Source organism: Kogia breviceps, chromosome 10, assembly GCF_026419965.1.
Source record: "Kogia breviceps isolate mKogBre1 chromosome 10, mKogBre1 haplotype 1, whole genome shotgun sequence".
Lineage (NCBI taxonomy): Eukaryota > Metazoa > Chordata > Mammalia > Artiodactyla > Physeteridae > Kogia > Kogia breviceps.
Window position 1 is genome coordinate 3,424,452 of NC_081319.1, and position 25,173 is coordinate 3,449,624.

The 25,173-nt window shown below is 41.8% G+C and overlaps 1 protein-coding gene and 1 long non-coding RNA gene across 4 annotated transcripts in view; one reads left to right on the forward strand and one right to left on the reverse strand.

Annotated features, from left to right (window-relative positions):
- LSM3 (LSM3 homolog, U6 small nuclear RNA and mRNA degradation associated) overlaps nucleotides 1-25,173 on the forward strand; it is a 166,532-nt gene that overhangs the window by 16,871 nt on the left and 124,488 nt on the right. The gene's annotated exons all lie outside the window — the stretch shown is intronic.
- On the reverse strand, nucleotides 250-10,117 carry LOC136794961 (uncharacterized). Of its 3 annotated transcripts, none has more exons than XR_010842449.1 (5): nucleotides 9,548-10,117; nucleotides 7,232-7,328; nucleotides 5,872-6,011; nucleotides 2,070-2,153; nucleotides 250-1,216 (listed from the first exon to the last, which is right to left on the reverse strand). It is a non-coding gene; the product is annotated as an uncharacterized lncRNA (long non-coding RNA). The 3 variants fall into 3 exon arrangements; XR_010842450.1 differs by having other exon boundaries at nucleotides 5,872-7,328; nucleotides 9,548-9,704; nucleotides 10,038-10,115; XR_010842448.1 differs by having other exon boundaries at nucleotides 5,872-7,328.

A 25,173-nucleotide genomic window follows, 5' to 3' on the forward strand; every position in this document is an offset into this window, starting at 1 on the left:
TCTGGCTCAGGGCCTGCATGCAGTAGCAGCCCAGAATATCTTTGTTTTCCTTAATTAAGCCAGCGGCTGCATGTACCGTTCTTCTTGTCTCCCCCTGTCTGCCTTTCAGGCCTCTGTGGTTGGTCCATAGTACAAAAGACCACTCGTAAATATTTCTCTGTCTTAAAATAAGGATCAAGGCTGTTCTTTATGAGTTCATAGTTTCTGCCTGGCTGAGTCTACTACAACATTAAAAAAATAATAATCTCGTTGATCTCTTTTTGCATTGTTTTTCCTTAAAGGCTTTTCCAGGCTGAGGACTGCTAGAAAGTGGGTTGGATAAAAGCTAATCATGAAAAGGATTTGGAAATCAGATGAGAGGTCAAGGGGTCTTCCCTTGTGCGGAGTCTCGACCCTCTCCCTCCTTGATTCTCAGCAGTGTTTTTCTCAGTTCAATATTAGGGTACAAGAGAAGTGAGTAGCACCGGGTCTGTGAACAAGGTCACCCAGCAGCATCACGAGACGATGACATCACTGTCCGCTCTTGCCCAGGAAAATCCCAGGGCTCAAATAACCGAGGGAAAGGACAGGTCATCTTCATGGCAGGTTGACAGAGCTGGTTGCAGGCCGCCATCAACTGTCAGGCCCGGGAGTGTTGCTAAAAATTCCCCGGGGCCGCACCCACCTCTGCTCAATGTGCGCTCGGCAGCCTCCCTGCCCTCGCATGCTCAGGACCCGAATATCACCAACAGGTGCTTTTTCTGTTGTTGTTGCTCCATTTCCTAGAAGAAGGGTTACCAACTGCCAGAATCAAAATAGAATGTGAATTGTGTCCCAGGAATCCTGTCCGATCCAAGCACACTCATATTGTGCAATGACCTTGAGGGGATAGAGCAGATAAGCGAAATCTCAAAGTTATTTTCACTTTGTTGGAATTGACATCACAGAAGGCCTCTCATCAGCTTCTCTCTCCAGGCTGCTTATGTTTCCGCAGTTGCTGCATGTCAAGTGAATCCTGTTTTTAGTGCCCTGGAGGGACACTGTTGCTTAGGTGAACCTGAGGCAAAATCCCTCACATGAAGAATCCTTTTGTTAAAGTGAGCGGTTGCTCTCAACTTTATCCATTTCCCAAATTCATGGTTTTATACATTTTTTTTTTCTTGGCTTAAATTCTTCATTATTCTTAATGGTATGATAGAGTTTCCCGTATGGTAGTGAAATACCTATGGTAACTTTCCTGAAGAACAACAAAAAAGTTAAATTAGAGAATTCAGAGCTTTGCAGATTTGTCTTTCACATAGATGATGACTATTATCTTTTTTTAATTGTAAAAAACTATAAAATTTATCATCTTAACCACTTTAAAGTGTACAGTTCAGTAACATTAAGCATGTTCACGTCGTGCCACACACGTTGCGAAGTGCTCCTGGGTGTGTTTATCAACAATCAGAGATGTCCCCTATCGGCCAAGTGTTTCTTCCATGAGGTAATACCTTATGACTACGCCTACACTTACTTTTTCAGGATTTCAAAGCTCTGGAAAGTAATTCTGAACAAAATCCACGGGCAGAACTGAAAATATGGGGAACACTGAGAGAAGGCTGTGAACATAATTCATCCTTTATTTGTCACAGTTCTAACTCATTTGGATAGAAAGCCCGGGGACCTGCATAAGGAGCGCTGGCCTCGGGACCGTCAGATGAGGGTCATGGTTAAGGCATTCGCGTCATGTCACCTGTGCTTAAAGTCTCCAGTGGCTTCCCATCTCAGCCGAGTGACCTCTGCATACCTGACCCGTCTCACCCCGCCCTGATCCTACCCTGCCCACCTTTCTCACCTCACTTCCTCTGGCCTTCACACTGGCCTCCTGGCTGACCCTTGAAAATGTCAAGCTCATTCCCTCTCACAAAGGCCTTTGTATTTACTCCTGCCTCTTTCTAGAACAATCTTCTCAACTTGTGCTGAGCAGTAGAAACACTTATGCAAGTCACAGCATTCTCAGTGCCCAGGCCGCATCCTATACCAATTAAAGCATCATCTCTGGGGCCTTAATGATCAGTATATTTTAAAAAACAAATAAACAAACTCACCAGGGGACTTCCCCGGCTGTCCAGTGGTTACGACTCTTTACGCTTCCGCTGTAGGGGACGCAGGTTTCATCCCTGGTCAGGGAACTAAGATCCCGCATGCCACGCAGCCAGAAAAAAAGAACAACACGAAACAAAGCAAAACTCACCAGGAATTTCAATATAGCCACGTTCGAGAACCAATGTCCTGGATCAGTGGTTCTCAAAGTGTGGTCCCAGATCAGAAATAGTAGCATCACCTGGGAACCCCACCCTAAACTTACGGAATCAGAAACATTAAAAGTAGAGCCTGGGAGTATGTATTTGAACAAACCCTGCAGGTGCTGTCCCGTGCCTAGGTTTGAGAACCATTGTCCTTCCTATATCCTCGGTGCCCAAGAGGTGGCTTGTGGGCCAGCAGCGGCAGCGTCACTTGGAAGCTTGTTAGAAAAGCAGAACCTGACACCAGCTGGTAAATCCAACCACCTGAATCAGAGTCTGCACTTTAACAATATCCCAGTGCCTCCTGCACATTAACATTTGAGAAGCTTTCTAGCCCTGTCCCCTGTGAGAGCCTAAGAGCAATGGCGCACCGGTAGCAGGAGCCTACCTGGCACCTAGAGCTTGGATTCTAAGGGTCTTTTAAGACCAAAAGGCTTCTTGGAGAAAAGGCTGATTCCATGGCTCAGGCAGGGAAAGTGCAAGGTGAGTCTTAAAACATCTAGTGCCAGAAGGCAAGGAAATGCTTAAAGAATGATGGGGACACGTCAAAAAAAACCACAGGGGCTGGGATAAAGGGGCTCTCGTTGGCCAAACAGGAGACAAATCAGGCAGTAGTGGATTATAACCTGTTGAATAAAATAAAAGCCAATGGGTTTGTAGTGCTATAAGGAAATAAATTATTGTATAAATAAATGAAAGAGAAGGAAAAACTCTTCCTTGCAGTAGAATGCCAGCTAATAGCATAGAAGGAAAGATGGAGTAAGAAAATCAGCCACGAATGCTAAAACTGATGGGTGAAAGTTTGAGGAACAGAATATTTATGTTCTAAAAGTACCTCCCCACAAATGATTTATTAATTACAAAGGGGACAATAGTAACTTTATAGTGGAGAAACCTGGCAGAGACCACCTTCACCCAGCAGTCAAAGTTAGCACCACCCACCCGGGGACAGCCCAGCACCACGTGCCTCCTGCTGTGCGGTGCTGAGGAGGGCAGAGTGTACGGTCCGTGGCGTTCCTGCCAAAAAGGCATCCCCGAATCTGCTCCTCAGGGAGCATCAGGAAACCCAAATAGAGCAACAGGTCACAAAGCAACTGGCCTGCATGCTTAAAAAATGTCAAGATCGAGAAAGACAAAGAATGGCTAGGGAAGTGTTCCGGATTAAAGGAGACTAAAGAGATGTAAGGACTAAATACTGTATGAGATCCTGGACCCAGAAAAATATATGTCATTTTAAAAGGTCATTGTAGGAGCAATTGACAAAATTTAAATATGGACTGTGGTTGTGTAAGAGAATGTTCTTTTTTAAAAAGATTTATTTTTTTCTTTTGATGTGGACCATTTTTAAACTCTTTATTGAATTTTTTACAATATTGCTTCTGTTTTATGTTTTGGTTTTTTGGCGGCGAGGCATGTGGGATCTTAGCTCCCTAACCAGGGATTGAACCCACCCCTCTGCAATGGAAGGCAAAGTCCTAACCACTGGACCTCCATGGAAGTCCCGAGAATGTTCTTATTTTAGGAAGTACACACTGAAGTATAGGGTAATGGGGCAGTATGTTTGCAATATGTACTCTCAAATGGTCTGAAAAAAGTATGCGTGTGTGTGTGTATGTATATGTGTATAACATGTAATATGTTTAGAGAGAGAGAGAGAGTAGAGAGAAGAGGGCAAAACATTAACAGTTGGTGAATCTAGGAGATGAGAGTTTCTTATACTATTTCAGAACTTTTCTATAATTTAAAATTATATCAGAATAAGAGTCATATCCCCTCCCCTCGAAAAAAGACCTATGAGAACAAACACCAAAATAAGCCAAGGAAGCAGCGGTGTTCCGGAGCACTCTGGCTTCCGAGTTAAGTCTGAGTGTCTCCTTCTGGTCATTCAGGTCTCTACTCCTCTGTCACCTCCTCAGAGAGGCCCCAGCTGGTCACCCCATGTGATGCAGCCCCCAGCCACCGCTGTCAGACCCTCTCTATCGTGTCCCCTGCTTTCTTATTCTCATAGCACTTGATTGGCATGTAGAAGTATTCTTGCTTACACACCTGTCTACTCATTTACTGTCTCTTCCCACTCGTACCTGAGCTTCATCATCGTAGAGGTTTTCTCTGTCTTGCTGTACCCCCAGTATAGTGCCTGACAGCTAGGAGGCACCTCACGTGTGTGTGTTAAATGAATGAACAGACAGACCTCAGCTTCCTCATCCACAGGACAAGGGGCTGCGCTACGATGCAACACCAGACTCCTTCCGGCCTAGACACTCATGGAAGGAGTCTGGCAATGTAAGAACTGCTGTTGAAAGAGCATCTAAAATGTCCTAGGCTTTTACTTACAGTCTCTCATTTAATCTTCACAATGACTCTTTTCCATTCATTCATTTAGCAGACACTTACCAAGTGCCTGTTATCCACTAGGCACTAAGAAAACACTGATTAACACAACAGACACAGCCCTTACCCCCATGGAGCTTCCCAGGTTAGCCAGACCTGGCTGAGAAAACTGAGACTCAGAGAGGTTGCCCAGCTTGCTGAAGTCACACAGCAAGCACAGCTGGGGACCTGCTGCCTCCAAAGAGCTGCTGCTGACTGGGTCCACTCTTCAGGTGGCTCCCTCAGAGCTGTCACAGCTCCTGTGTCCCATGACCTCGACACTAACCCTCACTGTGCCCCTTTCCTCAGCAAATAGACAAAATGTGCTGTATCTCAGCCATTTCAGATTATGTTTCCATGGCTTCTTGGTCCCATTTACTTCAGATAAGCAAGGCTCTGTTGTGCTTCACTGGGCAAAGGTTAAGTTCAATTTAACCTAAGAAATAATCTAAGTGGGAGATGTAATCAAATAACCCTACCAGAATAACTGAAAAAGCAAAAAGCAAGAAACAAAATAAAACCCCACTTCAAAAATGTATAATGATGAGACCGAGCATGAAGAATTAAAACAATGTAAGAGAGTGGGGAAACTTCCTAAAAGATGTTTCATTTTTTTTCAGCTCATTGATCCTTTCCCTCCTTGAAAGCTTTCTCTGCCAATTAATCACTCAACTTATTACCAGGCCCTGTTTCCCTGTGTATAATTTTGAGCCGCAAGAATCCCTCTGTAAAGACCATAATAAATTTCCCTGGTTAGCAACACAAACATTTATCTTAGAGAATCAATTACTATGCTGGGAGGTCTTGGATTCCTGGGATTTAGTGCATGCCTTTGCCCTTAATTTGTTGGGTGACCTTCACTTCTCTGTGCCTCGGTTTCTGAAGCTGCACAAGGAAAACAGTGTTGTGTTCTGAAATTGCTCTGGGTTCCCTGCTGGAAAATAGAAGAGGGTATTTGGCCAAGGATGTGCCCATAAATGCCTCTCCTCCTCCTTCTGGAAGCTAGCTAATTATGTTTAGAGTTGAAAGGCGTTCTCTCTGGGCATCTAAAGTAGATTCCTTGTGGGAATGTCTAGCGGGTGGGTGAATAAAAGAGACACATTAACAGAGTTTTGTTATTCTGGAGAAAAATGTCATATCTCTATTTTTTGTGGCCACAAAGTTCAGAGTTAGGGAGGGGGGTAGACAAGAAAACAGTATTGTTCTTCAGAACTACAATTCACAGATGACTTACCTGTGAGAGAAGCTTTTCTTTCACTGTTGATCGATGCTTTTTCAAGCAAGCCAGGCAGCTAAGTGGCAACCGGGTAGGTGATGAAATGACCACCTTTGTCTCCAGTGAGTTCCCCGTCATTGGAGGTAACTAAGGATAGGCTGAAGGACCCCTCAGCAGAGGGTGGAGTAGAGAAAGTTCAAGCACCAGAAGAGGGTTTCAACTAAGTACCATTCATCCCCCTCTAACCCTGAGATTCAGGAATTCTAGTCCCTTCCGGTGTCACGTGCTCTTCTGAACCGACAGTCCCAGCTGTACAGCAGAGCATGGGACAAATGGCGGCGACGGGTGAGGTCATGGGAAAATTTGAGATTCAACTCTCTCAAAGAAAGGATGGCTTTATATCCGCTACAAAGCATGAACCGCAATTAGGATCCCAGAAGAAGAGGCCGAGTAGGGTACTGTGTATTTGAGGGCACATCATATGTGTTTGAGAACACACCTTTCAACGGGAAGTGTTGCATGGACCATGGACTCTGCAGCCTAAAAGGAATTTGTTGCAGCCACTGAGACCCCTCTGGATGTAGCTTTCGGCCATAGAAGCCCCATCGCTGATTAGAGGCAGGAGGAACCCCAGCCTCAGAGACCCAGAGAGGGTGAGCACGGTGGTGGAAATTGGGGATGGTATCAGCCTTTAATCAGGCACTTATTTTAGAGTAAATAACAACCACAATAATAATAAGAGCTGCCAATTATTGATCATCTACTGTGTGCAGGTATGATGCATAGTTTGCCTCACTTCTACAATTCTTCAAGGTAGGTGCCATATGCCTATTTTGCAGATGAAGAAACTGAGGCTTCCAGAGAGCAGAAGTGACCTGCCTTGCAAATAGTGACACCAATATTCAAACTCAAGTCTGTCCGATTCAAGATTCACGTTCCCTCCACCGTGTCAACAGTCTTGATTTAGAAGTAGGGATTATTAACCCCACTTTTACAGATAGAAAAACTGATCTCCGAAAGTGCAAGTAATAATGGGAAAACTGAAGTTTGACTAATTCCACATCTCTGCCAGGTATACTGTGAGAGGAACCTTGGAGAACCCCAGAACTTGGGGGGACACCCGTAGGGCAGTCTGGCCAAATCCCTTCAGTCTACAGAGGAGAACCTGACTCAGAGGGGGAAGCTAGCAGCTCAGGGACGTGAGGCAAGACGGCGGCAGGCCGGGCAGGATGTGCGGGTGAACGGCCCTCAGGTGGAAGGACCGGATCTGTGCTGACCACCTCCTGGGTGCCTTTGGGCTGGCAGTGAGGCTGCGGTGAGGCCTGTCTGTGACCTTGGAGAGTATCCAAGGGGCTAGAGCGGTGAGGGCTGAACTTACGTTAGGGTAGCTGGTTCCCTGTGTGAGAACGTGGACCAGCAGGCAGGCCCTGGGGTTAAGAGGTCACCAAGCGCAACAGCTGCTCCTGCTGGCAAACCTGGGAAAAGTGAGGGGATGGGTTGAGAGGCAGGGAACACAAGTGGGGCTTCTTCGGGGAGGTGAGCCATTATTCCCAGATGCCCCTGCCCATCCTGCACCTTCTTCAGAGGCTCTGCCTGTAGTGTGAGGCCTCCCTGGATCTGTCTGAACTCCCTTCTCCCCCTCGGGCTGCAAGCGCCATTATCCTGACTGCCCTTTCTAGAAGACATTTAGGTGCCTGGCCCTAGGCTTGACCCTCCACGTACAAAATCTGACATACAGCTTTCCCAGCAATCCTGTGACCGTGCTATAATGAGCTAAGGCTCAGAGGTATTAAATGACTTGCCCAAGCTCACACAGCTGATAAGTGACAGAGCCAGGATGGCAACTCTATCAGGTTAGGGATTTCTGGCTTCTTCGGTCACAGCTGTATTCCCGGCGTTTGGCATGTAGTGGCCACCCAGTACAGATTCATCGAGTAAAAGTCTGACTCCAGTGCCACACCCGTTGCCCTACACCTAACTGCCTCTTGAAAACCCCCACGATGGGAGAATTCAGTTTTGAGTGAAAACAGATTTAGACGACTTCAGTCAAGAGTGAATCCATGAAGTCCTTTTCTATGAGTACTTTTTATACTTACCAAAATAAGACAATGAAGAAAGCTCCCTGAATAGAACGTGAATTGCGTTGTGCACGTTTTTACAATTAGTAATCAGGGCTGCTGCAGAATTAATTTCTTCCCCAGGCAGCTTCAATGAGACGCTCGTTCGCTAATTTTGCTTCTTTGCTTTCCTGTAGACAACATGCATGCTAACAGGTAGTTCTTTTTCCTTTCTGAAAGGGTGCCTTTTTGAAATGGTCCAAAGCCATTTTGATTTTACGACTCAGAGTCTCTATGTCACTTTCCTCAAGCCATGAATTTGTGACTATATATTCCCAGACTCTGGGAGTACAGAAAGGGTAACCTGTATATCCTCGAATTTCCAAAAGGGAAACTTGTAACGAGGACAGCTTACAATATAGCTCCCTCTGTTGACTGGCACGTTCCAAGTTCACTGAACGTTTGGTTTATTGGATCGTAACCATCCATCCACTCATGGGTTCTCTCGTTTTCAGCAACTGGAATTCCATAAATTACAACTGAACTCCATCTAAACTTTACTGACCATAATTATTTTTTTCTTTCATGATTCAGGATGGAGTTTAACATCTCACAGAGCCCTAGGCCAAAATAGTGAATTTTGAATTAAAACTTCTCAGAGCTGAAAGGGAGCCTACAGATCCCCTAATCTAACTTTTCCTAAATTCTGTTTCACAAAACCACTCCCCCGTAAGAGAGTGTACCTAGAAAAATTTCCTCTGTCAAGTAAGTTTGGGAACTGCTGTGTGCTGTGCCGTCCTGTCAGAGTCACAATGCATAAGAGCAGACTGAAGTTTCCAAGAAGTCCTGCAGTAAATATTACTGTTGTTTAACTTTGCCCCACCCAGTGTGCCCAAAATTACTGGACCAGGGGGATGGGGGTGATATTTTTTAACTTCTGAAAAATGCCTACTGGAAAACACTTTGGGAAATATCACTCTAGTCAGACCTCACACACACGTGCACACATACCCACCTTCCAATTTTACAGCTGTGGGAAGTGATGTTCAGAGGGGAAGAAAGTGGTCTGAAGCTGTACATGGCTAATGGCAGAGCTAGGCCTGGAAGCCACACATTTCTTAGCTCCTAGGTTCGTAATTCATATCACCTACAATGCCCAGGTAAGGTTGGTAGACGAGAGATAGCCAGGTAATAAAGTATGGATTGACCCAGCTTTTACTGTACCAAATAAACTGTTTACTTTATTTTATTTTATTGAAGTATAGTTGATTTACAATGTTGTGTTAGTTTCAAGTGTACAGCACAGTGATTCAATTAAGCTATACATATACATATATTCACTCTTTTTCAGATTCTTTTCTCATATAGGTTATCACAGAATATTGAGTAGAGTTCCCTGTGCTCTACAGTGGGTCCTTGTTGGTTCTCTATCTTGTATATCGTAGTGTGTTTATGTTAATCCCGAGCTCCTGATTTATCCCTCCCCCTGCCACATTTCCCCTCTGGTAACCATAAGTTTGTTTTCAGTATCTTTAAGTCTGTGTCTGTTCTGTAAATAAGTTCATTTGTATAATTTTTTAAAAGTTAGATTCCACATATGAGTGATATCATATGGTATTTGTCTTTGTCTGACTTACCTCACTTAGTATGATAATCTCCAGGTCCGTCCATGTTGCTGCAAAAGGTATTTCTTCCTTCTTTTTATGGCTGAATAATATTCCATTGTGTATATGTGCCACATCTTCTTTGTCCATCCCTCTGTCGATGAACATTTAGGTTCTTTCCATGACCTGGCTATTGTAAACAGTGCTGCTGTGAACATTGGGGTGCATGTATCCTTTCAAATTCTGATTTTCTCCCGGTATATGCCCAGGAAAACTGGTTTTTTGAAGCTTATTATATTGAAAAAGATAGCTATGGAACGAGGAAACTTTGTGTCTGCCTCAGGTGGCTTTCTCCATCCTGGAGTACAGGTCCTAACACGGCTACTTTACTTCTTATCCAGCTGTAGATAATTTCTTATAAAGCGAATTGGAGTAGCTGGAAGATGGGGTAGAGCCAGTGATCAGGCCATTACGTTGCAGTGACTGATTATCATTGTTAGAAACCACAATCATAGCCACTTACTGAATAGGGACAGGCTACTTCATTGGTGGCAGAGAGCTTGGGAGCCACATCCCCTGGGTTTGAATCCTGGCGCCATCACTGAATAACCGTGTGATTAACAGTACCTATATATTCCTGGCACTGCAGTCTGAGAGGATCTGATGTCATGATTTCTTCATCGGGAACATTGGGTATCAAACAAATAGTCCCTGTCTTAGAAGAAGGAGGTTTTCCAAAAGACACACAGAGGCTCACCAGGCAGCTGTCTCATAAACCTGGGGGAGTTTGAGCAGATAGCCCAGGAGGGGCCTGGAGGCTGGTGCACAGCAGTAAGGGTGGGGCAGGGGTAGTGATTTGGGCAAAGATGAGTGAGGAGTTGCTCAATCCACACAGAAGATGAGGGGCATATTTTTAAACAATAATTGAGGCAAAGAACAGCTATGGAAGACAAGTAGATTGTCTTAACCAGGATTTTTTTCATTGACAATTGACAAATAACTCCAACTGGCTTAGGAAAAAGAAAGGAGCAGGAGGAGCTGACTAGACATGGCTGCATCCAGGGCTCGAGCCATATCAGCAGGAATCTCTCTCACTCTATCCCTTGGCTCTGCTTTAGTTCTGCTGACTCTGTTCTCAGCCAGGCGCTCCCTTCATGCTGGCAAGACGGCCACAGAAGCGCCAAGGGGACATTCTACAACTTAGCCATCTTACGTCTTTCCCAAAATTTCAGAGTTCCAGGATTCATTATGATGGGCCTGACCCCAGGTCATGTGCTGCTTTCAGTTCCTGGGACTGATTGGCCAGGGCTGAGCCGCTTCCTTCCTCCTGGAAATGAAGCAGACACGGGGCTGGGACCCTCACCTCCTGCCTTTATTTCCTCCTGTTTCTTTCAGTTCCTGACCCTTGTCTCTGTCTTCAGTTGGCCCACTGCTTCCCAGGCTTCACAACCACACATCATTCTGGCCCCAGGTGAGAAGTGGCCACATCCTCGAGGGGTCTTCTGGGTAGACCTGGGACTTTCTGTTGGCTCCAAAGTAGATTCAGGAGATGCCAGTTCAGATGGAAGGAGGCAGTGTGGTGTGGGATGCTAGGACAGTAGAGGAGTTTTCATCCTAAGTGCCAGTTTTTTTAGAGTGGCTGTCTTGCAGAGGATGGGAAAGCCAAGTCCAGACTCAGAGGGAAAGGAAGCCATGATTGATTAATAATATGTGCCAGGAGCACTGGAGTAGGTGATGGTAGCAGATGTGCCATGTATTTGGGAAACCTCATTAAAAAAACAGCATGGATCATGGAGTGTAACAGCCCTGTTCACCTCCACCTCCACCTCTTAGTCCTGTGATCACATTGCAGTCACTTAGACTTACAGGCAACAGTTCCCGCATTTGCACAGTGAGGACATTCATCCTGAAGAACTTCTAAAAGAATCAGTGGAGACAGTCTACACAGATAGGTGCTAAGCATGTTGCATCATAAATGGAGCTCTGGTTTTTTAGAAGTAGAAAGACTTCTCACTTTTCCAGGGGTCCGCTGCCCAGAGGTGCTTGCTTTGCCAAAGATACCTCAGTTAGGAAGATTTACATGGGTTTGAACTTCTGTTTTTCGGAAGAGCTTGAGAAGGATGGGTGTTAGCTCTCATCTAAATGTTTGATAGAATTCGCCTGTGAAGCCATCTGGTCCTGGGCTTTTGTTTGTTGGAAGATTTTTAATCACAGTTTCAATTTCATTACTTGTGATTGGTCTGTTCATATTTTCTATTTCTTCCTGGTTCAGTCTTGGAAGGTTACACCTTCCTAAGAATTTGTCCATTTCTTCCAGGTTGTCCATTTTATTGGCATAGAGTTGCTAATAGTAGTCTCTTATGATCCTTTGTATTTCTGCAGTGTCAGTTGTAACTTCTCCTTTTTCATTTCTAATTTTATTGACTTGAGTCCTCTCCCTTTTTCTCTTGATGAGTCTGGCTAAAGGTTGATCAATTTTGTTTATCTTCTCAAAGAACCAGCTTTTAGTTTTATTGATCTTTGCTATTGTTTTCTTTGTTTCTATTTCATTTATTTCTGCTCTGATCTTTATGATTTCTTTTCTTCTGCTAACTTCAGGTTTTGTTTGTTCTTCTTTCTCTAGTTGCTTTAGGTGTAAGCTTAGGTAATTTATTAGAGATTTTTCTTGTTTCTTGAGGTAGGATTGTATTGCTATAAACTTCCCTCTTAGAACTGCTTTTGCTGCATCTCATAGGTTTTGAGTCATTGTGTTTTCATTGTCATTTGTTTTGAACTTCTGTTTTTGAAAGGTGCACTGATGGTTTCTCACCCTTATGCCATCAGGCCTTTACAGTGCATTGTATCCAGGGCCAAATTCTGGCAGCCAGCATCTGCTTCTCACTGCCTCTCCTGCCAACAGGGTGGCAGCCAGCACCACCATCTGAGAACTTACAAAGAGTCTGACTTATCTTCGTAAGATCCCACATTACCTTGTCTTATACCAAGGGACTCACTTAATGACAAAGGATGCACAGCAATGGGCACATGATCCCAGGACCCACTGATCTTCCCAGGGAATGTGTCACCAGAAGCGACTGTTGGCCCACTAGAATGTTGGAAGGGCCTCTTAAAAGCAAAGTTAAGATGCCAGCCTAGGGGTGATATTCTGCAGGATTGGGGTGCTGTGTTTTTTATTGAGGTAAAAGTCACGTAACATAGGGCTTCCCTGGTGGCGCAGTGGTTGAGAGTCCGCCTGCCGATGCAGGGGACACAGGTTCGTGCCCCGCTCCGGGAAGATCCCACATGCCGCGGAGCGGCTGGGCCCGTGAGCCATGGCCGCTGCGCCTGTGCGTCCGGAGCCTGTGCTCCGCAACGGGAGAGGCCACAACAGTGAGAGGCCCGCATACTACCAAAAAAAAAAAAAAAAAGTCACATAACATAAAATTCACCATTTTAGCCTTTTTAAAGTTACAATTCAGTGACCTTAGTACATTCCTAATATTGTGTGACCATCAGCACTATCTCATTCTAGAATGTTTTCATACCCATTCAGCAGTCAATCCCCATTTCTTCCTTACCCCAGCCCCTGACAACTAATTTGCTTTTTGTCTCTATGGATTCACCTATTCTGTATATTTTGTATAAAAGGCATAATACAAGATATGGCCTTTTGTATCTGGCTTCTTTCACTTGGCACAGTGTTTTCAAGGTTGATCCATGTTGAAGTATGGATCAGTGTTCATTCCTTTTTATGATCAAATAGCATTCCATTGTATGGATATATAACATTTTGTTTATCCATTCATCCATCAGTGAATATTGGGTTGTTTCTGCCTTTTGGCTATTGTGAATAGTACTGTTATGAAATTCTTGTAGAAGTTTTATCTTGAACATCTGTTTTTAGTTCTTTTGTGTATATACCTAGAAGTGGATTGCTGGTTCACATGGTAATTCTGTGTTTAACTTTTTTTTCTAAATTTTTTTAAAAAATTTATTCATTTATTTTTGGCTGCGTGGGGTCTTCGTTGCCGTGCACGGGCTTTCTTTAGTTGCGGCGAGCAGGGGCTACTCTTCATTGCGGTGCGCAGGCTTCTCATTGCGGTGGCTTCTCTTGTTGCGGAGCACGGGTTCTAGGCATGCGGGCTTCAGTAGTTGTGGCTTGCGGGCTCTAGAGTGTAGGTTCAGTAGTTGTGGCACACGGGCTTAGTTGCTCCACGGCTTGTGGGATCTTCCTGGACCAGAGATCGAACCCGTGTCCCTTGCATTGGCAGGCGGATTCTTATCCACTGCGCCACCAGGGAAGTCCCTGTGTTTAACTTTTAGAGGAACAGCCAAACTCTTTTTCCCAGCAGTTGCACCTTTTCTATTCCCACCAGCAGTGTGTAATATGAGTTCCAATTTCTTGATATCTTCAGTAACATTTGTTATTTTTCATTTTTTTAAATCATAGGCATCCTAGTGGGTGTGAAGTGATATCTTATTGTTGTTTTAATTAGCATTTCTCTAGTGATTAATGATGATGAGCATCTTTTCATGTACTTATTGTCCAGTTCTATATCTTCTTTGAAGAACTATCTATTCAAGTCCTTTGCCCATTTTGTAAACTGGGTTGTTTTGTTGTTGTTGTGGTTGAGAGGTAGGAGTTCTTTATATATTCCAGATATTAATTCTTTCAGATATATGGTCTGCAAATATTTTCTCCCGTTCTATAGGTTGCCTTTTCACTTCCTTGATAGAACCCTTTCTTACACAAAAGTTTTAATTTTGATGAAGTACAATTTATATATTTTTCTTTTGTTGCTTGTGCTTTGGTGCCATATCAAAGAATCTATTGCCAAATTTAAGGTCATGAAGATTAAATCCTATGTTTACTTCTAAGAGTTTTATAGTTTTAGCTCTTGTGTTTAGGTCTTTGATCTATTTTGAGTTCATTTTTAAATATTTTATTAGGTAAGGTTCTAACTTCACTCCTTTGTGTGTGATTAACATACTGCCTTGATTATTATAGCATTGTAGTAAGTCCTGGAATTGGAAAGTGTGAGTCCTCCAACTTTGTATTTTTTTCAAGATTGTTTTGGCTAATCAAGGTCCCTTGCAATTATATATGAATTTTAGTATCAGTTCATCCATTTCTGCAAAATAGGCAGATGGAATTTTGATAAAGGTTGCACTGAATCTGTTGATCACTTTGGGAAGTCTTGCCGGTTTTAGCTGTCTTTTTTTTTTTTTTTACTAATTGCCCCAGGCAGGACTTCCTATACAATATTGGATAGAAATGGTAAGAGTAGACAGCCTTGTATTGTTCACGATCTTAGAAAGCATTTAGTCTTCCACCATTAACTATGATGTTAGCTGTGGGTTTTTCATAGGTGGCCTTGACCATGTTGAGGAATTTCCCTTTTATTCATAATTTGTTGAGCATTTTTTATCATGAAAAGATGTTGGGTTTTGTAAACTCCTTTTTCTGCATAAATTGAGATGATCACAGTTGGGCTTTTTTTCCCCTTCATTCTATTAATATTGTGTATTTTGTTGATTACTTTTTGTATGTTGCAGCACCCTTGCATTCTTGGGATAAATTCAACTTGGTTATGTATGTAATCTTCTTAATATGCTTCTAGAATCTGTTTGCTAGTATTATGTTGATGAATTTTTACATCTGTACTCATATTGGTATATTGGTTTTTAGTTTTCTTTTCTTTGATGTCTATGTCTGGCTTTGGTCAGAGTAATACTGGTTTCATAAATGAGTTAAGAAATGTTTCCTCTTCTGTTCTTTGGAAGAGTTGAGAAGGGATGTTCTTGTTAATTCTTCTTTGAACACTGTGGAATTCACCAACGAAGCCATCTGGTCCTGAGATTTTCTTTGTTGGAAGATTTTGATTACTGATTTAATATCTTATTTGTTGTAGGTCTGTAAAAGTTTGTTTCTTCTTGAGCCAGTTTTGGTAGTTGTGTGTTTCTAGGAATTTGTCCATTTCATCTAGGTTATCTAATTTGTTGGCATGCAGTTGTTCATAGCCATCTTTTATAATACTGTTTATTTCTGTAAGGTCATTAGGATGTCCCCACTTTTATTTTTGCTTTTGGCAGTCTAGCTCCACAGTCCAGACTCTTAACCGCTGTGCTATGTTGTCTCCACCATTCCTGCTTTTGGTAATTTGAGTCTTCTCTGTTTTTTCTTAGTCATTCTAGCTAAAGGTTTGTCGATTTTTTTTTAAAATCTTTTCAAGGAACCAACTTTTGATTTCATTGATTCTCTGTATTGTGTTTTGATTCTCTATTTCATTTATCCCTGCTCTTGTCTTCATTATTTTCTTCCTTTTGCTTGCTTTGGTTTAGTTTTTCTTCTTTTTCTATTTCCTTAAGGTGGAAAGTTGGATTATTTTAGATATTTCTTCTTCTCTAAAGCAGGCATTTGGATTGGTTCAACATGACGGAGTAGAAGGACATGCTCTCACTCCCTCTTTTGAGAACACTGGAATCACAAATAACTGCTGAACAGTCATTGACAGGAAGACACTGGAACTCACCAAAAAAGATACCCCACGTGCAAAGACAAAGGAGAAGCCGCAATGAGACAGTAGGAGGGGCGCTATCACAATGAAATCAAATCCCATAACTGCTGGGTGGGTGACTCACAAACTGGAGAACACTTATACCACAGAAGTCTACCCACTGGAGTGAAGGTTCTGAGCCACACGTCAGGCTTCCCAGCCTGGGGTTCTGGCAACAGGAGGAGGAATTCCTAGAGAATCAGACTTTGAAGGCTAGTGGGATTTGATTGCAGGACTTCGGCAGGACTGGGGGAAACAGAGACTCCACTCTTGGAGAGCCCACGTAAAGTAATGTGTGCATCGGGACCCAGGGGAAGGAGCAGTGACCCACATAGGAGACTTAACCAGACCTACCTGCTAGTGTTGGAGGGTCTCCTGTAGAGGCGGGGGCAGCTGTGGCTCACCAAGGGACAAGGACACTGGCAGCAGAAGTTCTGGGAAGTACTCCTTGGCGTGAGCCCTCCCAGAGTCTGCCATTAGCCCCACCAAAGAGCCTGGGTAGGCTCCAGTGTTGGGTCGCCTCAGGCCAAACAACCAACAGGGAGGGAACCCAGCCCCACCCATCAGCAGACAAGTGGATTAAAGTTTAACTGAGCTCTGCCCACCAGAGCAACAGCCAGCTCTACCCACCACCAGTACCTCCCATCAGGAAACTTCCACAAGCCTCTTAGATAGCCTCATCCACCAGAGGGCAGACAGCAGAAGCAAGAAGAACTACAATCCTGCAGCCTGTGGAACAAAAACCACATTCACAGAAAGATAGACAAGATGAAAAGGCAGAGGGCTATGTACCAGATGAAGGAACAAGATAAAACCCCAGAAAAACGACTAAATGAAGTGGAGATAGGCAACCTTCCAGAAAAAGAATACAGAATAATGATAGTGAAGATGATCCAGGACCTTGGAAAAAGAATGGAGGCAAAGATTGAGAAGATGCAAGAAATGTTTAACAAAGATCTAGAAGAATTAAAGAACAAACAAAGAGAGATGAACAATACAATAACTGAAATGAAAACTACACTAGAAGGAATCAAAAGCAGAATAACTGAGGCAGAAGAACAGATAAGTGACCTGGAAGACAGAATGGTGGAATGCACTGCTGCGGAACAGAATAAACAAAAAAGAATGAAAATAAATGAACACAGCCTAAGAGACCTCTGGGACCACATTAAACACAACAACATTCGCATTATAGGGGTCCCAGAAGGAGAAGAGAGAGAGAAAGGACCAGAGAAAATATTTGAAGAGATTATAGTCAAAAACTTCCCTAAGATGGGAAAGGAAATAGCTACCCAAGTCCAGGAAGAGCAGAGAGTCCCATACAGGATAAACCCAAGGAAAACACGCCGAGACACATAGTAATCAAACTGGCAAAAATTAAAGACAAAGAAAATTATTGAAAGCAGCAAGGGAAAAATGACAAATACATACAAGGGAACTCCCATAAGGTTAACAGCTGATTTCTCAGCAGAAACTCTAGAAGCCAGAAGGGCGTGGCATGATATACTTAAAGTGATGAAAGGGAAGAACCTACAACCAAGATTACTCTACCCAGCAAGGATCTCATTCAGATTCGATGGAGAAATCAAAAGCTTTACAGACAAGCAAAAGCTAAGAGGATTCAGCACCACCAAACCAGCTCTACAACAAATGCTAAAGGAACTTCTCTAAGTGGGAGACACAAGAGAAGAAAGGGACCTACAAAAACAAACCCAAAACAATTAAGAAAATGGTCATAGAAACATGCATATTGATAATTACCTTAAACGTGAATGGATTAAATGCTGCAACCAAAAGACACAGGCTCGCTGAATGGATACAAAAACAAGACCCATATATGTGCTGTCTACAAGAGACCCACTTCAGACCTAGGGACACATACAGACTGAAAGTGAGGGGATGGAAAAAGTTATTCCATGCAAATGGAAATCAAAAGAAAGCTGGAGTAGCAGTACTCATAACAGGTAAGATAGACTTTCAAATAAAGAATGTCATAAGAGACAAGGAAGGATCAAGGGATCAATCCAAGAAGAAGATAAAACAATTATAAATATATATGCACCCAACATAGGAGCACCTCAATACATAAGGCAACTGCTAACAGCTATAAAAGAGGAAATCAGGGCTTCCCTGGTGACACAGTGGTTGAGAGTCCACCTGCCAATGCAGGGGACACGGGTTCGTGCCCCGTTCCGGGAAGATCCCACATGCTGCGGAGCGGCTTGGCCTGTGAGCCATGGTCGCTGAGCCTGCACGTCCGGAGCCTGTGCTCTGCAACGGGAGAGGCCACAACAGTAAGAGGCCCGCGTACCGCAAAAAAAAAAAAAAAAAAAAAAGAGGAAATCGACAGTAACACAGTAATAGTGGGGGACTTTAACACCTCACTTACACCAATGGACAGATAATCCAGACAGAAAATTAATAAGGAAACACAAGCTTTAAATGACACAATAGACTAGATAGATTTAACTGATATTTATAGGACATTCCATCCAAAACCAGCAGATTACACTTCCTTCTCAAGTGCACACGGAACATTCTCCAGGATAGATCACATCTTGGGTCACAAATCAAGCGTCAGTAAATTTAAGAAAATTGAAATCATATCAAGCATCTTTTCTGACCACAACACTATGAAATTAGAAGTCAATTACAGGGAAAAAAACGTAAAAAACACCAACACATGGAGGCTAAACAATACGTTACTAAATAACCAAGAAATCACTGAAGAAACCAAAGAGGATATCAAAATATACCTAGAGACAAATGACAATAAAAACACGATGATCCAAAAGCTAGGGGATGCAGCAAATGCAGTTCTAAGAGGGAATTTTATAGCTATACAAGCCTACCTCAAGAAACAAGAAAAATCTCAAATAAACAATCTAACGTTACACCTAAAGGAACTAGAGAAAGAACAAGCAAAACCCAAAGTTAGTAGAAGGAAAGAAATCATAAAGATCAGAGCAGAAATAAATGAAATAGAAACAAAGAAAACAATAACAAAGATCAATAAAACTAAAAGCTGGTTCTTTGAGAAGATAAACAAAGTTGATCAACCTTTAGCCCAACTCATCAAGAAAAAGAGGGAGAGGACTCAAATCAATAAAATTAGAAATGAAAAAGGATAAGTTACAACAGACACCGCAGAAATACAAAGGATCATAAGAGACTACTACAGGCAACTCTATGCCAATAAAATGGACAACCTGGAAGAAATAGACAAATTCTTAGAAAGGTATAACCTTCCAAGACTGAACCAGGAAGAAATAGAAAATATGAAGAGACCAATCACAAGTAGTGAAATTGAAACTGTGATTTAAAATCTTCCAACAAACGAAAGTCCAGGACCAGATGGCTTCACAGGTGAATTCTGTCAAACATTTAGAGAAGAGCTAAGACCCATCCTTCTCAAACTCTCCCCAAAATTTGCAGAGGACGGAAAATTCCCAAACTCATTCTATGAGGCCACCATCACTCTGATACCAAAACCAGACAAAGATACTCCAAAAAAAGAAAATTACAGACCAATATCACTGATGAATATAGATGCAAAAATCCTCAACAGAATACTAGCAAACAGAATCCAACAGCACATTAAGAGGATCATACACCATGATCAAGTGGGATTTATCCCGGAGATGCAAAGATTCTTCAGTATACGCAAATCAATCAATGTGATACACCATATTAATGAAATGAAGAATACAAACCATATGATCATCTCAGTAGTTGCAGAAAAAGCTTTTAACAAAATACAACACCCATTTATGATAAAAACTCTCCAGAAAGTGGGCATAGAGGGAACCCACTTCAACATAATAAAGGCCATGTATGACAAACCCACAGCAAACATCATTCTCAATGGTGAAAAACTGAAAGCATTTCCTCTAAGATCAGGAAGGAGACAAGGACGTCTACTCTCACCACTCTTATTCAACATAGTGTTGGAAGTCCTAGCCATGGCAATCAGAGAAGAAAAAGAAATAAAAGGAATACAAATTGGAAAGAAGTAAAACTGTCACTGTTTGCAGATGACATGATACTATACATAGAGAATCCTAAAGAGATGCCACCAGAAAGCTACTAGAGCTAATCAATGAATTTGGTAAAGTTGCAGGATACAAAATTAATGCACAGAAATCTCTTGCATTCCTATACACTAATGATGAAAAATCTGAAAGAGAAATTAAGGAAACGCTCCCATTTACCATTGCAACAAAAAGAATAAAATACCTAGGAATAAACCTACCTAAGGAGACAAAAGACGTGTGTGCAGAAAACTGTAAGACCCTGATGAAAGAAATTAAAGATGATACAAACAGATGGAGAGATACACCATGTTCTTGGATTGGAAGAATCAATATTGTGAAAATGACTATACTACCCAGAGCAATCTACAGATTCAATGCAATCCCTATCAAATTACCAATGGCATTTTTTACAGAACTAGAACAAAAAACTTAAAATTTGTATGGAGACACAAAAGACCCCTAATAACCAAAGCAATCTTGAGGGGAAAAAAAAAAAACGGAGCTGGAGGAATCAGACTCCCTGACTTCAGACTATACTACAAAGCAACAGTAATCAAGACAATATGGTACTGGCACAAAAACAGAAATATAGGGCTTCCCTGGTGGCGCAGTGGTTGAGAATCCGCCTGCCGATGCAGGAGACACGGGTTCGTGCCCTGGTCCGGGAAGATCCCACATGCTGCGGAGCAACTAAGCCCGTGAGCCATGGCCGCTAGGCCTGCGCGTCCGGAGCCTGTGCTCCGCAACGGGAGAGGCCACAACAGTGAGAGGCCCGCATACCGAAAAAAAAACCAAAAAACAGAAATATAGATCAATGGAACAAGATAGAAAGCCCAGAGATAAACCCATGCACCTATGGTCAACTAATCTATGACAAGGGAGGCAAGGATATACAATGGAGAAAAGACAGTCTCTTCAATAAGTGGTGCTGGGAAAACTGGGCAGCTACATGTAAAAGAATGAAATTAGAACACTCCCTGACACCATACACAAAAATAAACTCAAAGTGGATTAGAGCCCTAAATGTAAGACCAGGCACTATAAAACTCTTAGAGGAAAACATAGGAAGAACACACTTTGACATAAATCACAGCAAGATCTTTTTTGATCCACCTCCTAGAGTAATGGAAATAAAAACAAAAATAAACAAATGGGACCTAATGAAACTTCAAAGCTTTTGCACAGCAAAGGAAACCATAAACAAGACGAAAAGACAACCCTCAGAATGGGAGAAGATATTTGCAAATGAATCATCAGACAAAGGATTAATCTCCAAAATATATAAACAGCTCATGCACCTCAATATTAAAAAAACAAACAGCCCAGTCCAAAAATGGACAGAAGACCTAAATAGACATTTCTCTAGAGAAGACATACAGATGGCCAAGAAGCAAATGAAAAGCTGCTCAACATCACTAATTATTAGAGAAATGCAAATCAAAACTACCATGAGGTATCACCTCACACCAGTCAGAATGGGCATCATCAGAAAATCTACAAACAACAGATGCTGGAGAGGGTGTGGAGAAAAGGGAACCCTCTTGCACTGTTGGTGGGAATGTAAATTGATACAGCCACTATGGAGAACAGTATGGAGGTTCCTTAAAGAACTAAAAATAGAATTACCATATGACCTGGCAATCCCAGTACTGGCCTAGAGAAAACCATAATTCAAAAAGACATATGCACCCCAGTGTTCATTGCAGCACTATTTACAATAGCCAGGTCATGGAAGCAACCTAAATGCCCATCGACAGACGAATGGATAAAGAAGATGTGGTACATATATGCAATGGAATATTACTCAGCCATAAAAAGGAACAAAATTGGGTCATTTGTAGAGATGCGGATGCATCTAGAGACTGTCATACAGATTGAAGTAAGTCAGAAAGAGAAAAACAAATATCGTATATTAAAACATATATGTGGAACCTAGGAAACAGTATGGATGAACCACTTTGCAGAGCAGAAATTGAGACACAGAAGTAGAGAAAAAATGTATGGACACCAAGGAGGGAAAGTGGCGGGGGGTGGGGGTTGTGGTGTGATGAATTGGGAGGTTGGGATTGACAAGTATACACTGATGTGTATAAAATGGATGACCAGTAAGAAAAAATAAATAAATAAAAAATAAACATAAAAAATAAATAAAGTAGGGATTTACAGTTATAAATTTCCCTCTGAGCACTGCTTTCACTGCATCTGATAGGTTTTGGTTCTTCTTTGAGCCATTGGTTGTTTAAGAGTATGTTGTTTAACCTCCATGTATTCATGAATTTTCCAGTTTTCCTTCTGTTATTAATTTCAAGTTTCATTCCATTATGGTCATGGAATAAACATTTTCTGACTCTGTTCTTTTGAAATGTATTGAGACTTGTTTTATGGCCTAAGCTATGTTCTCTCCTGGAGGATGTGCTATGTGCACTTGAGAAGGATGTGTATTTTTCTGCTGTTTGGTGGAGTGTTTTGTTTGTGTTAGGTCTCATGGGTTTATAGTGTTGTTCAAATCTTCTATTTCTACATTTATCTTTTCCCTAGTAGTTCTATCCTTTATTGAAAGTGAGGTGTTGAAATCGCCAACAATTATTGTAGAACAGTGTTTTCTTTGTAGAAAACACTGTAGAAACTGTTCTATTGTAGAAGTTTTTGCTTTGTAAATTTGGGGGTTTGTTATTAGGTGCTATATATTTATAATTGTTCTATTTCTTGGTAGATTGACTCTTTTATCTTTATTTAATGTCTTTCTTTCTTTCTTGTTACAATTTATGTCTTAAAGTCTATTTTGTCTGATATCAGTATAGCCACTCCAACTCTTTAAGTTACCATTTACATGAAGTATCTTTTTCCATCCTTTCACTTTCAGCCTATTTTGTGTATTTGGATCCAAAGTGGGTCTCTTGTAGAAAGCATATAGACATTTTTATTGTCACAAATTACATCTTTGTACATCGTGTGACCATTAATATATTTTAAGAAATTTTTTTATGTAGTTGTCCTTTAAATTATACCAGAAAAAAAGAGGAGTTACAAACCACAAATGCCTTAATACTGACTTTTATATTTACTTATGAAATTACCTTTACTGGTGTTTTTTATTTCTTCTGCAGACTCAAGTTACAATTTAGTATTCTTTCAGTTAGCCTGAAGGATCTTCTTTAGCATTTCTTGTAGGGTAGGTCTACAAGCAATAAACTCTCTGTTTTTGTTTATCTAGAAAGTCTTAATTTTTCTTTCATTTTTGAAGGATAGTTTTTCTGGGTATAGAATTCTTGGCTGACAATTTTATTCTTTCAGCACTTTGGATATATCTTCCCACTGCCTTCTGGCCTTCATGATTCCTGAAGAGGAATTAGCTGTTAATCTTATTGCAAATGTTGTACGTGATGAGTCATCTCTTGCTTGCTGCTTTTAGGACTCTGCCTTTGGCTTTCAAACGTTTGATTACAACGTGTCTCAGTGAGGATCTTGAAGTTCACTCAGATTTTTAGATGTATATATTTATATCTTTCATCAAGTTTGCAAAAGTTTTGGCCATTATTACTTCTGATATTCTTTCTGCTCCTTTCTCTCTCTCTGCTCTCCTTCTGGAATTTACATTATACATCTGTTGGTATGCTTAATGCTGTTCCACAGGTCTCTTAGGCTCTGTTCATTTTTCTTTACTGTTTTTTCTTTCTGCTCCTCAGACTGGGTAATCTCAATTGCCCTGTCTTTAAGTTTCCTGAATCTTTCTTCTGCCAGCTCCAATATGCTGTTTACCTCTCTAATAAAATTTTCATTTTAGTTATTGTACTTTTCAACTTCAGAATTTCTCTCTAGTTCCTCTTTTAATTTCTATCTCTATCTCTGTATTGATAGCCTCTATTTGTCAACCATCATTCTCATTGTTTCCTTTAATTCTGTGAGAGTATATATATATATATATATATATATACATATATATATATATATATATATATATATATATATATATATATATATATATAGTTGTTGTTACGTCAGGTCTTAGTTGAGACACACAGGATTTTCGTTGCCGCATTCAGGATCTTTGTTGTGACATGCGGGATCTTTAGCTGTGGCATGCGAACACTTAGTTGCGGCATGTGGGATCTAGTTCCCAGACCAGGGATTGAACCCGGGCTCCCTGCATTGGGAATGCAGAGTCTTAGCCACCGGACCACCAGGGAAGTCCCGAGCACATTTTAAATAGTTGACTTATAGTCTTTTTTAGAAGTGAACTCAGTGTCTTGGCTTCCTTAGGGAACACTTCTATTCATTTCTTTTTTTCCTATGTATGAGCCATTTTCACTCTGGGGCACTGTCTTTTAAGATTCAATGTGCACTTTGAAATAGCAGCCATTATATGGTGATGGGTCTACCCCACCAGGTAGACTACATGGGAACCAAGGAGTAGAAGTAGAAGAGGCCCTGTCTGTCCTCATTTCCTCAAGGAAGCTTCATGTCTTGCTTCTGACTGTTTTCCTTTCTTCTCAAGCATAAAATAGTGGGCACTTAGATGCACATAATGGTTTGCTCATTTAGTGGCTGCCCATTGTAGTTGGAAAGAAAAATAAAAGCCAACAGCCTCTTTAACATAGGGGTCCTCTGTAGGACCCTGCAAAATCTGACTCCAGCCGCCCCTCAGGCCCCATACCCCTCTCTCACTGGACCCATTCTTCCTCCAGTTTTGTAGCATGCGACGCCATGTCCCACCTCAGAGCCTTTGCAGACGCTTTTCCACTCACAGTGCTCTTCCCATCATTTGTTGCGTGGTGAATGATTACTTATCCTTCAGATTTTAGCTTTAAAGCCACTTCCTCGGAAAGGCCTCCTCCAAGCCCTCTAATATAAATCATTTTCCTCCATTGTTCTCTTTCAGAGGGCACTCTGCTTGTCCATTTTCTGCGTACAGTAAGTTGTCTTGGTACATGTATTGTGTATTATATATACGATTAATATCTTTCTTCAACAACCACATAGAAATATTGAGATGGGCCTTGCAGGTCTCCAAGCAGATGGATGGCAGTGGCAAGGGTCTGAGTGTTCAGAGGTAGGGAGGGGGCCTTGCAGGAGCACTCAGAGCTCTGGG